Source organism: Peromyscus californicus, unplaced genomic scaffold (genome assembly GCF_007827085.1).
Source record: "Peromyscus californicus insignis strain IS unplaced genomic scaffold, ASM782708v3 Scaffold_5__1_contigs__length_169319896, whole genome shotgun sequence".
NCBI lineage: Eukaryota > Metazoa > Chordata > Mammalia > Rodentia > Cricetidae > Peromyscus > Peromyscus californicus.
In genome coordinates, this window is record NW_026294573.1 from 7,626,748 (window position 1) to 7,645,104 (window position 18,357).

Sequence of the window (18,357 nt, forward strand, 5' to 3'; positions counted from 1 at the left end):
ACACCCCAGAGGCATGTACTTCAAGGTCATAGGCAGGTAGAAGTTACTAGCTGCATCTCTAGGGGCACTGCTTCGAGGTCATAGACAGAACAGCTATTCACTACAACACATTCCCCCTATAAGCCTCCAGAAGGAATCTACAATCATCCTGTACCTCTGACTTGCAAGGGATATCATGTGTTGTTTTAAGCCAGTACATTTGTTTTAGTTTTTTTTTTTTTTTTAAGGGAAAGCAGAAATACTCTTCTCTATTGCCCAGAATTATGCACCAGAGTTTCCCCCATTTGGGGAAATCTCAGGGGTTTGCATACCCACAGTGGATTGGATGAGCCTCACCCTGAAGAAATCACCTTAATTAGTGGTCATGATTTCTCCTTGCTAGGTGAGTATAACCCAGTTTATTGGTGACAATGTACTGTTGTGTGATAACATGACTAGTTCACTATACTACTCTTTTTTTTTTAGTTGAAGTAAGTTTTATTTTGATTATTTTTTCTCAGTGCTGCGAATACAGTGATTAGTTGGAAAGCTGATTTCTATTCTATAGGAGCTCTACACAGGCACAACTGTTTCCATAACCTGTGCTCCTACCCATCTCCTTTGCTTGCATCACTGAGAAGAGAAGGCATGGCAATACTCCTATATAAATGTGGTACTGTTAGCTGTTGGAGTTTTATTTTCTTGTTTTGTTTTCTAGACAATGTTTCTCTGTGTAGCCCTGACTGTCCTGGAACTTGCTCTGTAGACCAGTCTGACCTTGAACTCAGAAATCGGCCTGCCTATCCCTCCCAAGTGCTCAGATTAAAGATGTGTGCCACCATGCCTGGCTACTGTTTGAGTTTTAAAGCCTGAATTTTTTTTTAGATGTTTGCTTATTTTTTCTTTTCTAACTTTGCTTTGAAATTTTTCAGAACAGGAGGAAGATAAGAAGGACATAGTTAGTTTAATTGCTTTTCACATTTTCTGGGAGGGGTTAAAAAAACCCTCAGTTCCCAGTCAATGTAAATTTTGAAGTTTGGGGTTTTTTTATTTCTTTTTAATTGCCCTTTAATTTCTTATTGATCTGATAATTAAAGGAATATTGTTTGATGCACTGGGTGAGCTGGCAAGATTGCTGAGATGAAATTAAATTAGTTGACCTGTCCTCTTTTGCTAGCAATTGGCTTCTGCAATATCCATAGTTACAACGCACTCAAGAACACACAGCAGGAAAGGACAGCATAGCCTGGAAGCTCTACCACTGTCTCACCACTTCAGCTCATCATCGTGTTTTATTGGCCCCCTGGGCAGAGGGACCTGTAAGACAAATCTGGACCAGTGGTAGAAATCTAAGGGGGTTCAGGTGCTGTACGATTTTCTTTTATTTCACTCTTAGACTAGGAAGGCCTGTCAGTACACTCCTTCAGATACAAACTTCCAGTATGAAGTTTTGGGTGAGCCTCTGCTATCTCCTATCTATTCCCCACCCTTAAGCTTATTTTAGTGCAGAGCTTTCATTTGTGTTTTAGTCAACTAGGATAGCAAAATGCCTAAGACACTGCTGCTTTGACACTGTTCTTTTTTTTCATTCTGTTTGTGGTCTTAAGTAGGGGTGCTGCCAGAGAGGGTACGGTGTTCTGCAGCAGCTGGCCTCTTTCTGGTGAGCGTTTGCAGGTTGGAATTCTTACTAGAACACCATGTTCTAAGGGGTAGGGTTTACAAAGCATGAGCTCAAACACTGACCTCCCTTAGGGAATGTGTAATGCAGTAGTGAAGACAGAGATGCTAACACTGTCATGAAGTCAAGAAATTGGAGAAGAAATTACCTGACAGAGAGGTCTCGTGCCTGGTATGATTTTAGAAAAGCATCCTAGAAGAGAGGTCTTTAATTGGGAGGAGGCTGGCATTTTTGTTAGAGGACATTAGGAATCAAAAAATAAATATATGCCTTTGAGTCCCTGGGGAGCTGACCTGGCCTGCCAGAGGTGTGTACCTTGGTGATCATGGTGACAGCTGGGTAAAGTGATGATTGGTTTTGTCCTATAGAAATAATAGTTCAGTCACTGGCCTGGAACTTCCATGTAGACCAGGCTTCAGTTCCCAGGGATCCACCTGCCTCTGCCTCCTGAGTACTGGGATTACAGGTGTACACCAGCCACTGCACCCTGCAGGAAGGAACATTTCATGCTCATGTTCCAGTACATGTGCCCCAGCACCCGTCTCCATCCTCACCCCAGGGCTGTGCTCCTGCCAGCAGACTCATTTCTAATCTGTGTCAGCACCGTCGTCCCCACGCATTAGCTGAAGTCACTGCAAGCCCACTCAGCTGCTCTACTGAAGGAAAACTGGCTTACACCACCTTTCAGTGATGCTTTTTTAGCACAGGAGACACGAACCATAAGGGGGCATCCTTCTCCACAGAACCAGAGGGCCACAGACAGAAGCTAGATAAGATGGACGTATGATGGGGGATAGCGAGGCCTGTTCTTGGTGCAATCAATGTATATTTTAGCTATGAATTTTCTTTCCCTTCCCAAGATTCCCTGATTAACACCAGCAACACATATGTTCAACTCTGTCCACCATCATAGCACTTTATGAACGGGCTGCTATTAATTGAGGATTTTCATTTACCAGGTCTATAAAGATGACATGGTGACTAAAAGCACATACTGAACCTGAAGAGGATCCAAGTTCAGTCCTCACTAACTGTAGGGAAAAGGGGCTGGCTAGAGAAACCCACCCTGACCCTGGAGCCCAGAATTAGGGAAGGATACCTCAGATAAAGACAGTTTAGCTCAGATCAGAGCCATCTCTGCCCCTGTCCGACTGACTTGTGAAATCAACCAGTCACAGAGCAAGACAGCAGAATCCTGGCCCTAGGGCCCAGGACCAGGGAAAGAAACATAGCCTGTGTTTGGGACCTGAGCCAGAGAAATGAACACTTTATCCCCAAACCCAGAACCCAAGAAATATGCCCTGACTCTGAAAACAGTACCAAAGAAACACTCTTGGCCCCTAGAATCAGAGTCAGTGAATGAAATGTGTCCTGGCCTTAGAGGTAGTATCAAAAAGTTAAGTAGGGCCAGTGAGAGAAACACAGTATAGCTCAGGTCAGAGCCATCTCTGCCTCTGTCCAACTGACTTGTGAAATCAACCAATCACAGAGCAAGACAGCAGAATTCTGGCCCTAGGGCCCAGGACCAGGGAAAGAAACACAGCCTGTGTTTGGGACCTGAGCCAGAGAAATGAACACTTTATCCCCAAACCCAGAACCCAAGAAATATGCCCTGACTCTGAAACTAGTACCAAAATAACACTCTTGGCCCCTAGAATCAGAGTCAGTGAAAGAAATGTGCCCTGGCCTTAGAGGTAATGTCAAAAAGCCAAGAAAGGCCAGTGAAAGAAACACAGTTTGGCCCTGAAATCAGGGCCATCTCTGCCCCTTGCTCACAAAACTGGCCAATCCCTGGGCAGAAAATAAAATAACCAATCACAGTTGACTCCACCCCCTAGACATTCTATATAAACCGCCCTGCCCGGTTAGTTGTGAGCTGTTCTCTCCACCCTGGTAGAGGCAGCTACTCTCCTGGACTCCTCCTTCCCAAATAAACCTCTTTCTCAAAAGAGTATTGGGTGAAGACCTTCATTGACAGCTGAACAGAAGAACCTTGCTGGGACGTCCCATAGCAGACTGAGCAAGGAGGAGCTGAACAGAAGAACCTTGCTGGGACATCCCATAGTGGACTGAGCGAGGGGGAGCTGAACAGAAGAACCTTGCTGGGACGTCCCATAGTGGACTGAGCGAGGGGGAGCTGAACAGAAGAAACTTGCTGGGATGTCCCATAGTGGACTGAGCAAGAAAGAGCTGGTAACACTGAGCCAGAGATTGTGGCTCTCCAGGAGAGGAATAGGATTGCTGTGTCCTGCGGGGAAACTATCCCTCATCATACCATCCTACCAGGTATATCCTGACCTTCCCCAAGAGTCAGGATACCCTTCCTTGCTGAAGCAGTTCCAGGCCTGACTCTCCTGAGAAGTCAGAAAACCTTCCTTTCCAAGGTTGGGCTGTTTCTTTGCAGTCCCAGCCATCAGAGCTGTGCTAAACAGCTCCAGGTGTCCGGGACACTTTCAGGGCAGAGCTCTTGTTCTAAGTAGCTCAAGGTGTCCGGGATACTTCGCCCTCTAGGGCTGAACTGTCTCCTTGCAGTTTCAGCCATCAATTTACTAACATTTTGGTGCCGAAACCCGGGACACCAAACCCAGAGTTTTTGCAGTTTACTTATACTAACCATGTTAGGTAGCTCACAACTCCCTGTAACCCCAACTCTAAGGGATCCTACACCTTCTTCTGACCCCCACAGACACCTGCACCCACAGGCACAGATCACTACACAGATACTAATGCATACATGTGATCAAAAATAAAACGTATCTTTTCCTCATCAACTCCTGCACAATGACAGCACCAATAGGCATGCTAACATGGAGGAGGAAATTTCATGAGGCCCCACCCCTAGACAAAGAACTACAGACAATTAACAAATGCTGAGAGAGAAGAATTCATCTCACCCCAGGATGAAGCCCTAATTACTTGTACAAATCAGTAAGCTCTGGAATCATGTAAATAAAAGCAACACTTAACTGACTCAGCAGGTTTAGACATATAAATGAAACAACCGTAGTCATAGACAAAGAGGCCATAAATTTGAGGTGAATTAGGAGGGAAGCATGGAAGGAGTTGGACAGAGAGGATATGGGAAAGGTTGAAGGGAGGGAGGGGGGAACAAATGAAGTAATTATATTTTAACAAAATTTTTTAAAAGAGTGTTTTCACATCTCAGACAGCAAGGCTACCTATGGACTTTTCCCATGGCAACTAGTCTTACTACTTGCCCATTACCATGAAGTGGTTGGGCCAGTTGAAAGAATGGAAGGGTACACTGTTGCCCCCAGACAGCATGAATCAATTTTAAGAACATGATGCCCACATTGCCAAAAGGTGGGGTGGGTGGTTTTTGGTCATTCAGTGGGTTATGGATATTTGTCATCATTTAGTGGGGTTGGTAGGGAAAGTTCTTATTAATAAAATCAAACCTGAGCCAGTTATTGAGGTGAACACTGGAAGATCAGAGAGACAGAACAAGCCACAGCTAACCTCACCTGGCCAACTTCTCAGCTGATCTTGTTTCCTCAGACTGGAAGCTTCTGAGTCCTCATCCAAATGGATCTCAGCTGAACTGCTGCTAGAAAGCCTGGAAGCTTAACCAGCCAAATGCTTAACTGGCCAAGTGCTTCTAGTTACTGGTCCTCACTCCTTATATATCTTTCTGCTTTCTACCACCACTCCCTGGGATTAAAGGCTTGCTTTCCGGGATTAAAGGCGTGAGTCACCCATGCTTGGCTGTATCCTTGAACACATGGATTTCTGCCTAGCTCTGCCTCCCAAGTGCTGGGATTAAAGGCGTGTGCTACCACTGCCTATCTATGTTTAATATTGTGGCTGTTCTGTCTCTGACCCAAGATAAGTTTATTAGGGTGCACAATATTTTGGGGAACACAATACCACCACAGGTTACAAATTGTTATTGGTAATGATCAAGAAAAAAGTTGAACAAAGGAGATTAAATTTAGAGATCTCACTCTAAAAAGAACAAGAGGAGATATAGAAACAGGATAAAAGGGTAGCTCATTGAATCTTCTTTTAAACCAAAACAGCAACCAGTAGTCTTAAACACTTTACATTGATATGGATTTTTGTATATTATACAAATTTGAGATTGTTTTTATTAAATAATGTACATATGTTTCCACTCTTGTTCAAGGTATTGTACCTATACAGCTCACTCAATAATGTAATGTAAATTTCTAGTCCTTGAAAGTTATTATTACAAACTTGCTATCTTTTTTGTTATCTACAGTGACTGCCCCTTAAGTGATATCTAGCCTAGTCAAAGATTTCAACTCTGCTGCTACCAGTAGTGGTTTGGCCACAAGGGCCACAGCCTGAGGGCATTCTGTTTCAGGCACTGACTCTTTCAAAGCTACTAAGGGAAACTTTATCTAAACCTAAAGAACTCACTCAGAGAGGCTGAATAGCAAGTAGCTAACCTTCTCCCTTTGCTGGTGCCTTCCAAAAGACCCAGCATCCTTCTCTCATCCTCCACTTAAAAAACCCTTGCTACACATGGTTCCTCCTTAACACTTCCTGTCAGCTACTTGCTGACTCAGCCTCCTGCTTTCAGGTTAATTTTATTTAATCAAACACATCTTTGAATTGTTAACAAAAGAAGTAGGAAAAATGCAACACTCTTTAAAATAATGTTTCCCGACATTTCCCCCTTTTTTTCTGAACAAAAATGAAAGGTTTTAACTTTAACATAGTAAGACTGTATACAATAAGAACAATTATCAAGTAAAGATTACATTCACAATGTACTGAATTCCAATTCATTTGTGTCTGGTAAATTTAAAGAAAATACCTCATGATCTATCCTATCTTAGTAAATCCAAAATTTTATACCTAATTTACTTTCTATCATATCTAAGGAAAACTACAACCATAGCTATCTAGTCTTCACCTCCATCAGAGGCCCAAGAAGCCTATAATATTATTTAAGTAGACAAAAAGTGCATTGCAAACAACTTCTAAAAATTCTAGAAATGATAGAGACATCTGACAGCCTGAACAGTCACCCAAATTTCCCCTGCAATATTGGGGCATCTATTTTCATCCTACAGGTCCATAGTATCTGGAATAATTTTCAGTGAAGCAGGAAATTTGGAAGATTGTTCTGTCTATATTGGGAAAGTTTGTCAGTCATTTTCCTCTTTGTCCTGCAGAATGTCTGGCAATTTCTTCTGTGAAGCAGGAACCCTGAAGGACCATCCCACCTTGTTTTGGAAAAGTTCAGCAGTCACTTTTCTGTGGGTTCTGCTTGTACAATTTATACAACATACTGTCAATCAGTCCAGGCAAGAGCATCTTCTTGCCCAAATGGCTAGTCTTGCCACATTGAAAGCAAACTCTTTAAGGAGTTTCTTCAATGTCCATCATCTCTGAATTACATTGGTGCTGCCAGGGACAGATGTGTCTCATTATCATGAAAAGCCCTAAGTAAACAAAACATTTCAAATGCCATATTCTGTAGGTATTTGAAAGGTTTGAAGACCATCTATCTATCTAAAATATATCTCTATATCATCTGGAAAGCATACCTAACATATCTACAATTTTGATTGCTATAAATGACTAACAATTAACCTATGTTTCCTGATTATCCTATGTAGTTTATATTAATAGCTATAAAACCTAGACCTTTACCCTACATTTCCAAATGAACTACATAGGCACAATACCTCAAACAAAAATAGAAACGTACATATAATATGTTGTAACAAAAATAACCTTAAATTTTTATCAATATACAAAAATGTCCCAGACAAGAACAGAAACATGCATACAGTGTATTGCAACAAAAATTACCTTAAATTTGTGTCAATATACAAAAGTCCTTACAAATACAAAATATTTGAGATCAATAGTTATCACTTAGCTTATAGTAGATTCAATAATCTACCCTATTATTTAAGGTATATTCAATAATCTACCTTTCTATATTATCATTCCTATATCCCCCTCTCTTCTTTTTTTCTCAAAGAGATCCAGGAATATAATATCATTTGTATAATTTCCTCCCTTGACAATACCAGTCATAATTAATAAACAACCCCCATAAATGATGACAATCATTCATAACCCATCAAATGACCAAATATAATTCTTCCCATTTCTTAGGATTGTGGGTATCATGTCCCCAAGATTACTTTCTGTTGTCTGGGGACAATGATACCTTGAAAAAACTGAAATATTGGCCAGGTCCTGAGAAAACCAGCTGAAACATTTGTTGTCCAGTCTCTGTGTAATGGGAAAGTGCAAAGCTTATCTGAAATCTTGTCTAAAGTATCTTATGAGATGGACCCTCACAGCAAGCAACTTTAGAGTTGTCCTGAGCAGTTTGTAGTCTGATATTGATCTTTGGGTGATGCTTGTCCCTTTAATGGCATCACCACAATTCCTGTAAAATTGTCTTTGTGGGGTCCCATCTTCTATTAGAGACATCAAAGGTCACTGTTATAACTGGTCACAGTTTACTGCTGAAAACTTAAATATTTTAAATGTCATATCCAGAATAGTCTTTTAAAGTTAGAGCTAATATTTATGTCTATGAAAAGTTTTAAATAGTTAAAACAAAACCAAAGGATTATGAGGTTATTGACAACAGAAAAGTCCCTAAATTTTGGTTTTCTTCTGTCCTATATCAGTTGGCTCTTCTAACATGAGACAGAGATTTTGGATTTTCCTTTAACAAAGATGCTTGGGTTTAGAGAAGGAGAGAGCCATGCTCCAACCCTAAAGCCAGCTTTAAATTTTAATTAAGTTGATACTACAAAAGTCCATTTGCCTTTTATAGTTGTAAAGGATAACAAAAACAAATATTTTGGAAGACTTAGGAAATTTTATCCTGTTGGAAATATGCTATACCATTAGGCCAATTTGACTCTCAGCTATCTCCTCTCCTCATCAGAAAGACTCTCCTGTTAAAATCTATTCTTTATCAATCTTGATGGTATCCATAGTTTTTATTCTCCTGTGGAAACAAAAGCAAAACCTCTCCCCCAATGTAACACACATCCTGGTTTCCATTCTGAGTATAATACATCTTTAAAATATATAGGTTGATTTAATTCATCAGCTTTTCTGTTATCCAATGTCTCTCTGCTGCTCTTGTTCCTTTTAAGAAATTTAAAGTTAATAAAGCATTGTGTAATCTGTCTGTGGGTGTTTTGTTACTCCCTTTTGTTTGCTAATCATTTCTTTTAAAGTTTGATTAGACCTTTTTATAACTGCTTGTCCTGTGGGGTTGTGTGGCATACCTGTAATATACTTTATAATATTTAAAAAACTGTTTTATTTTACTACACTCATATGCTGGAGCACTGTCAGTCTTAATTTGTACAAATATCCCCTTAATGACCATTACTTCTAATAGGCATGTAATTATAGAATCAGCTTTTCAGAACTCAAAGCAGTTGCCCATTGAAATCTTGAATATGTATCTATGGTATGGTGTATATATTTTAATTTTTCAAATTCTACAAAATGAAACACATCCATTTGCCAAATTTCATTTCTTTGCCCATGAATTTAACATCTGTCTTACAAAGGGTGAATGCATACCACATGAAACAACTGCTTCCTTAAATCTCTTTAAGTCTAACAAATCTACAGGATACCAATTAACTTGTACATAGCCTTGGGGATACATATCATCTGGTGGTTGTTGTTGAACAGTAATTGGATATATTAAAGTTGGTGTTCTAATAACCTTAGGCTGTTCCTTTTCAGTTTCACAATGCAATGGTATGGTGAATTCTGCTCTAAATTCCTCTGTCTGTGTCTGAGCATTTTTCTTTTTTTCATTAGTATATCTTTCCAAGGCCTGTATCCTATTAATCCACTTATCATATCTAGCATGAAAAACAACCAAGGATATTATTGATAAGATATTAATTACCATACTATTTAGGATTTTAAAAATGCAGTTTAGTAATTAGTCACATATTACAATCAAACTTATAGTCATGTTATGTATGGTTTCAAGGTCAAACAGATATATTTTAGATAGACAGGTCATTTTCAAATACTTCAGAGAACTACAGAATATGGCATTTAAGATGTTTCAATAGCATAAGGATCTTTTTTTATGACAATGAGACATGTCTGCTCCTGACAGCACCAATACTTCAGAGAAGATGATGGGCATTGAAGAAACTCCATATGGAGTTTACTTTCTTTGTGGCAAAAGTTAGCCACTGGGCAAGAAACTGCTCTTGTCTCAACTGCTGACAAGCAGGACACAAAAGAAAGTGACTGCCAGACTTTACCAAGACAGGGCCAGACAGTCCTTCAAAAACCCTGCTTCACATAAAAGTCTGTCAGATATTCTAGGCCTGCAGGCTGAAGATGGATGCCCTAATGTTACAGAGGAACCTTGGGTGACTGTTCAGGCAGCCAGTTGTTTCTGTCATTTCTTATTTTTGCAAGTTGTTTGCTTTGCACTTCCTGTTTACTCAGGTAATATTATATCCTTCTCAGGTCTCTGATGGAGTTGAAGACTAGGTAGTTATAGTTATAATTTTCCTTTTAACAAATTCAGAAAAGAAACTCACAAAGAGGTGTAAAGTATATAAGGTTGAGAGATATAAAACAATAGTTTTGGGTTGGTAATACAAGTTAGGATAGAAAGTGAATTAGGTACAACACTTTGGACTCACCAAAATAGGATAGATAATGGAGTATTTTCTCTGAATTTATCAAATGCTAATGGATTAGACATTGTTAATGTAATTATTGCCTGTATATATTTGTATATAGTTATTGTACTTATTGTATATAGTTTTTTTGTTAGTTAAAACCTTCACTTTATGTTTAGACAAAAAAGGGAAAGTGTTGTGTGATATTTTGTTTGTATTCTGACAAATCTTTCTTGGAGTCAGAGGGTGGAGCTAGCTACTAGTTAACCACAGAGGTCTGGGGGTCTATATAGAGAGGAAATGGGAAGTGATAAGGCAGGGTGGAGACAGAATCTTAACCCTTTTGGCTGGTGGAATAGAAGAAGTAGGAAGGCACTGTGGCTGCTCCATTGCTTCTCTGATCTTTCAGGTTTTTATCCCAATATCTAACTCCTGCTTTTTATTGATAAGATTAATTAGATTTATGCATCAGTACACCAAAGAATCAATTGTAGTAACAGCTGTCACATTATACCTTCAACAGAGGAAGTTCCTGCTCTTACTATCCACAGTGTATGCCAGCAACAGAGGCTCTTAGATGCCCCTATCTCCTTGAGTTGAGGGAGTGAATTGTTTAAAAAAGGAGCACACCAACTCTACAATGCTGGCTATAGAGTCTGTGCCCCATTGTAGAGAGCTAGGCATGGACCAGCTTTGACACAAACTCCTTGGCTTTCCAGAGAACCGCAGCAACACCCTCACTAACAAGCTGCCAGTCTACTAGAGCCCTGTCCCAAGGTCATATTCTCGGATTGTTCTCCCTCATCCATGCATATTATAACTTTTTATATTTGTATAAGTCCTATAACCTTAAGAATTCAGTATGAGTTTATGTGTGGGTGAAGGTGGGTATTGGCAGATGGTTTTGTGTGTGTTTAGATGCCCATGGAGGCCAAAAGGGATTCTGACCTCCTGGATCTGGGGTGAAAGGGGGTTGTTAGTTGTGAGCTGCCTACTATGGGTTCTGGGAATGAAAATTGAGTACCCTGCAAGAGTAGCAAGTGCTCCATATCCTATATCCTTAGACTCCTTTTTGACTCTTCTAGTACCTGGCCCTACTTGCTATGGTTTGGATGTGAAATGCCCTACAAAAATTCATATTTTCTAATTTATTTACTTTGTGTCTTTTACATCATATATCTTGATCTCATTCATTTTGTCCTCCCTTCACATACACCCTCCACCCCTGCATATCCCTGAAATAAAACAAAATTTAAGAGGAAAAAAATAAAATTAAAATTGAGAAAAGCTTTTAAAAAAATCTCATCATGGAAGCTGCAGTGTGACACAGTGAGTCATGCTGGGAACCCCTTTGTTTATTTTTACTTGCAAATGCTCATTACAAAGAGTCATCGGTCTGTTTTGAAGCCTCTGGTTTCTACTACCCTATCAGTGCTGGGCCCTTGCTAAGGCTCCTTCTGAATATCCTGTTGTTGCCCTGTGTTGTGGAGATCCTGCAGCTTTGGGTCTTCAGGTCAGGTCCCTTCATGTGCTCCAGCAGATCATAGATGGGGTGGATGATGGGGGTGGGACAAGTCATATCATTGGGACTGGGCCCAGGCAGCTCCAGATAATCCCACTATCATGCATTACTATCCACGATGACCTGAAACCCCACTGAAGTCATGAGCCAAAATGAGTCCTTCCTCCCTCACTCTGTTCTGTCACAGTAACATAAGAGGAAATAATATAGAAAAATGGTGCAAGAGAAGAAGGATCATTGCTGTGACTGAACCTGACAAGGTGCTCTTAGAACTTTGAAACTGGTTTATAGGATATTTTGGAAGAGTTTGGTGGTACATGCCAGGGAAACTACAGAACACTGCAAACATAAGATGGATAATTCTGCTGGAAGGTGAGACATGAATGCTGTAGAATTACTCCCTGCCACAGTGGTAAAATGCAAGGACCACAAAAAGGTGGGGGGGGGGTTGTTCAGGCAAATGCTTCCACAGAGACACTCCAAAATGGGGGAGGGGTACGTAGCACAAACAGCCAGAGAAGGAAGCTGAGAAATATCTTCAACTCCAAACAGGGAGCAGAAAGAATTAACTAGCAGAGTGGGGCTATAAATACTCAAAGCCCACCCCAAATAATGTCACTCCTTCAGCAAGTCTGCACTAGCTCCCTATAAACTCCCTAAACAGTACCACTAACTGGGGACCAAGTATTAAATACTCAAGCCTGTATGTGACATTTCTCATTCAAACCACCCCAAATACCAACTGAAATGTAGATGGTATATAATGTGACCATGTGGATTCAGGTGAGAACAGGGTTCTATCGGGAACTGGATCAGAAGCCATTTACATTAGAATCTTGCAAAGAACCTGGTTACATCCTCACAAAATCTGAGTGACACAGAATTTAGAAACAATGACTTGCTTATTTCGGTAGACTATAGGGAATGAATGAAGCCCTGAATGAATCAGCCCACCATATCAAAGACCAGTGCCTCTGACCATGGGAGTGGCAAAGCTTCCCCCACCCTGTAGTGAGACTCACTGGGATGGCAAAGCCTTCCTCTGGTCCAAATACAGATGCTGATAGTATGTGCAGAAAATGTCCACCATAGCTTTCTCCCCTCAGATATTTACAGCCTGAAGACTGCTCCTCTAGAGAGATTGATCCTATCTGCATTAGCTAAATCTGACACCTTGTCTAGCTGCATGCAATAACGTCACCTCCCTGTTCAACTGTCTATAATGAAAACACTGAGCTTCCGGGGTGCTTGGCTTCTCAACAGAGACCACCCACCCCGAGTTTCCTATGCCTCTGCGTCTGCTCTATCTTGAGTCCCTCCCCATCCTAGTCAGGTCAAACCCATGGAACTGTAGAGAGCGCAGAAGCAGAGGCAATAGTCAGGGCAGCGTAACAGTCAGGATGTTGATCAACATAGTCATCGCTCACTGCTTTAAGCCAGGTTTTCAATGAAGATTGAAATCAAAGCATTAGAAAGACTGAAAAGCATACAGTTTGACCATGAAAATGGTGTTTATTACAGACAATGCAAATATTGACAAAGAATTGTTAATTGTTAAAGGAGGTCATAGCATTAAAGAGATTCATACATTCCACCCTGGAACAATAGAAAAGATGTGCTGTCAGTAAGGATCCTCCCACTGAAAGATACAGAGTCTGAAAGCACATTGGAAATTATATTCTTTATAGAGAAGGACTTTTCTTGGCTCAACTGCCCACCCACGTCCAGGCTACTGCAGATATGGTTCCAGGAGGCCCACCTATTTCCTGAGCTGGGAGCAGAACTCAGGGTCATCCACAGGGTGCCTTTTGTAAGGTCACACAGAATGCAGTAGTTATACAACAATGGAGACTTGCACCAAGTGTATGTAAAAAAGTCTCTGAGGCCAGACAGTAGGTGGCAGAGTGAGAATCTCTACATGGAGCCTTTGAATGGACTTCAGGTTAGAGTCTAAGTTGTAATGGACAGCCCAGGATATTGGCAATGACAGCCTTCTCAAGAGCTAGGCCAAATGTGCTACAAATGTTACTACTATAGAAGCAGAGCTATCAAAGCTAACTGAGGCTACATAAGGAAATTCTGCACCCCTGAAACAGAACAGGAAGTATAGGGTTTGGTATTGATCCTTTAGAACACTATCTGTGTTCTAAAGTTTTTGAATGTGAGTGATCACTCTGCACCATTATATATCAGAAAGATGCATGTGGTTGATATATTGTGCACCCCAATAAATTTATCTGGGTGTCAGAGTACAGAACAGCCACTATATTAAACATAGAGGTTAGGCAGTGGTAGCACATGCCTTTAATACTAGCATTCTGAAGACAGAAATCCATCAGGATCTCTGTGAGTTCAAGGCCACACTGGGAACAGAGCCAGGTATGGTGGCATACACTTTTAATCCTAGGACTTGAGATCTCTTGTCTTTGCTTGAGAAAGACACATGCCTTTAATCCCAGGAAGTGATGGCAGGAAGCAGAAAGGTATATAAGGTGTGACCACCAGGAACTAGGGTTCTTTTAAGCTTTGGGGCTTTTAGCAGCAGTTCAGCTGAGATCCATTTGGATGAGGACTCAGAGACTTTTCAGTCTGAGGAAATAAGATCAGCTGAGGAATTGGCGAGGTGAGGTTGGCTATGGCTTGTTCTATTTCTCTGATCTTTCAGCATTCACCCCAATACATGGCTCTGGGTTTGTTTTTACTAAGACCTCCTAAGATTCATGCTACAGATGTAACTCTCCTTCTTATTTTATAGGGGCTCATGTCTAAGAGTGTACCTTGAATCTCAGTAGAAATTTTTAATTTGGTGACTTTTGAATACTATTAAGACTCTGAGGACTCATAAAGTTACATGAATACATATTTTTCATTGTGTGATGCTCATGAGACATTAGGATTCAGAAGTCGAATGTTATGGTTTATACATGCAGGACATCCATAATTTGAGTGCTTATTGCCAGCTTTCAGCCCTATGCTGAGGGATGTAGATGAGTCTTTAGGAGACACAGGCTGGTGGGTAGAAGTGGGTCACTATAAAGGACACAAACATTTGGAGAGTCTCACAGGAACAGCCAATGAGTGTTAATATGGAAATTGAGAGTATGTGGCATATGGTCAACAGCAAACAAAAAATTGATGTCAGTTGAGAGACATCCTTCTCAGTCATAGTGAAGAAGATATGATATCTAATGACTTCATAGCATCCCTGTGGTATACTATGAACTCAGATATGTCAAATCCCCTGAGCTATAAAGTTAATGACATAATGAATGTGTTCTGTGTTAAGCTACCACATTTACTTGCTTGTCTTACACAGAAGAGAAACATGTCAACACTTTCCAAATCAAACTACTGACAAATCACCCACAAATAAAGATGTTTTCTTGTCCTCCCATGATCCCAATACAATTGTTTGTGGCAAATCTGGCCTTCATCCCAAGGATCCAGAACACTAACAGGAACACATTACATCTCCCTCAGAGGTGAAAGAGCTGATTCCAGAGAAGATATGGTTGCATAGAAGAATGTTGGCAACTCATCACTTTTATGGTCTAAATAACAATGGGTTGAGGACCATTGTAACACTGGGAATGACACATGACTGTAACACTTTCTTCACCTAGGGATACATTTGCCATATACCAAGGGGTTTCCAATGTTACCAACATAGCTGTGGCTATGAGAATTCATTTCATTGTAGGAGATAGGCATTCTAAGAAATGTGATTCCACAGGAAAGTCATGGCACTCAGAGCTCACCCTTCCCTCTCAATACCTTCACAGAGCCTCTTCCCCACCTCTGTTTCTTGAACACTCTCACAGAAATCATGACAGAATTCAGCCTAGGAGTGACTGCTTTAGGAGAGTTTCATTGAATATCATTTCTCAGAGTGGACAGAAACAGTGTGAGGGAGTAGTGACCAGTGACCTTGCCCTCAGGAGCAAAAATATGACTGTTTCATTAGCAGGGATGAGGCCCAAGCAATATTTTGTCATTGTGAGTAAGATTTCACCAATGATAGTATGATTGCATGTCATTTATTTTGCACTGCTGTGAAATAATCCTTTTGTACATTGTGAAAATATCTTGCTCTCATTGTTAATAAAAAGCTGATTGGCCAATAGCTAGGCAAGATTTGGGGGGACAGAGAGAATGCTGGGAAGAAGAAGGGTGTAGTCAAAGGAGTCACCAGCCAAAAACAGGAGGTACAAGATGAAAGAGATGTAATGCCACATGGCAAAATACAGATTGATATACATGGGTTAATTGTAGTTGTAAGAGCTAGTTAGTAACAAGCCTGAGCTATCAACTGAGGATTCATAATTCATATTAAGTCTCCATGTTGGTTAGTTGGTAACTGACAGGTGGGAAGGAAAAGTCCACCTACAAAAGGCATTCCAATGTGGGGCTAGAATTTCCATATAAGACCTGGTGAAGCTTAAAAAGGGATTCTAAACACACAAAACCAGAGTCAAACATGGCTTCTTGGTAACCATCTTTTCTCAGGTAAGCTCTGTTTCCTAGCAGCAAGCAGAGGCGTGGCTACTTTAAGAAACAGCATCCTGGCTCAGTGCTAGAGGCAAAAATGGGCATGTCTCCTTTAAGAGGACCTGCTACTGAACACTTAAATGGGGTTTATGAGCAGGGGGCAAGAGCACTATATGGTGACAATGTGGACCCAAAAACTCCCCAGAGTTGGGGTGGCAAACATAGCCCTTGCTGGTACCTCTGCCATGAAGCTAGGCTCTCAGGGAACCAAGCATATCAAAGCCAGCAGCCAAAACAGAGGTGAAGGTCCCTAGCCATGCTGTTTAGCAGTTTAAAGGCTCATGAAGTCAAAACAAGATATGTACAGATATGCAGTAAAGACAAATCCAGATGGAAAAAATTCTAAATGGGTTACAATGTGTTTAAAAATGTACAAAGCCTTGGGAGAAAAAAGAAAGAGGGTATAGACATTAGATAGATAGATAGATAGATAGATAGATAGATAGATAGATAGATAGAGATTTAAAATAATACAGTCCTTAAAAGGAATAAAGTAGTGTAAAAGAAAAAAGCTATATAAAGATGGAAAATACACAGAGAGTTTATATCCTGTATGTTATTGTGTTGTCTTTGAATTTTTTTTGGGTGATAAGACACACTGGGTTATGAAAGCTGATAGATTAAACCAATCTATATATTTTAAAAATATCTTGACTTCAAAATTTAAGTCCAAAGGTATATTGCTTTGGGAGAGAGGTTACACTACTATTTCCACAGGAAAAGAGAGGCTGTGGAATCATTCCTGCTTAAATATGATCAGGTTTGATCTACGAAGACCCCCCCCCCTGAAAATCCTGACTACTGACATTCAAAAAAACTACAAAACACATAACATATAATTTACCTGCCCAAATATAAAACAAAAAATCATTTTGGCTAACTTGTGAACAACACACAGTCTATACTTGTACTAATGCAGATATGTATGTTACCTTTAAAAGTTTATATATTTTCAGAGCAAGGGAAACAGACACTGATGAAAACAAATGGCCCAGATGATCCAACAGCTCAGAATGTTTCTGTTGCAGTTTGTAAGTTCTACATCCAGAACAGCTCCAAGCCTTCTAGTTGAAATGATCCAGTCTAATAAACTACTCCAGCCAAGCTTTGACCATTATCCTAAGTTTTCTCAGGGTCCCTCAAAGATGCCAGTACCTCCAGAAAAAAAATAAGTAGTCTAGAGAATAATTCCCACATTCCCAAAAGATGGGTTATAGATGTTTATTTTCATTTAAGGGGGGTTTGTTAGAGGTTGTTATTGGTCATAGTAAAAAAGAAAGCTAAACAAAAAAATTAAATTCAAAAATCTCTTTCTAAAGGAAAAAAGGGATAGAGAAATGATAGGATAAAAGGGTAGACTATTGAATCTGCTTTTAAACTTAAAAAAAAGAAATGATAGGATAAAATGATAGATAATTGATTCATGTGGCAGGATGCAAGATTAACTCAAAAAAAATCAGTAACCCTCCTATACACAAATCATAAACAGGCTGAGAAAGAAATCAGAGAAATATCACACTTTAAAATATCTGCAAATAATACAAAATACCTTGGGGTAACTCTAATCAAACAAGTGGAAGACTTCTATGACAAGAAATTTAAGTCCTTGAACAAGAAATCGAAGAAGATATCAGAAAATGGAAAAATCTCCCATGCTCATGGGTAAGTAGAACCAACACAATCAAAATGGCAATCTTACCAAAAGCAATTTAGAGATTCAATGCAATCCTCATCAAAATCCCAACACAATTCTTCACAGACATGGAAAGAACAATATGCAACTTCATATGGAAAAACAAAAAACCTAGGATAGCTAAGACAATCCTTTACCATAAAACAACTTCTGGAGGCATCACCATCCCTAACTTCAAGCTCTACTATAAATCTATAGTAATAAAAACAGCTTGTGTATTGGCATGAAAACTGACATGTGGACCAATGGAAACAAACTGAAGATTCTGACATTAATCCACACATCTATGAATACCTGA

General features: G+C 40.0%; 1 non-coding gene across 1 annotated transcript; it reads right to left on the bottom strand.

The window, feature by feature from the left end:
- Positions 1-223: 223 nt before the first annotated feature.
- On the bottom strand, positions 224-390 carry LOC128098121 (U1 spliceosomal RNA). Its single transcript, XR_008214145.1, has one exon. It is a non-coding gene; the product is annotated as a U1 spliceosomal RNA (small nuclear RNA).
- Between the last annotated feature and the right edge of the window lie 17,967 nt (positions 391-18,357).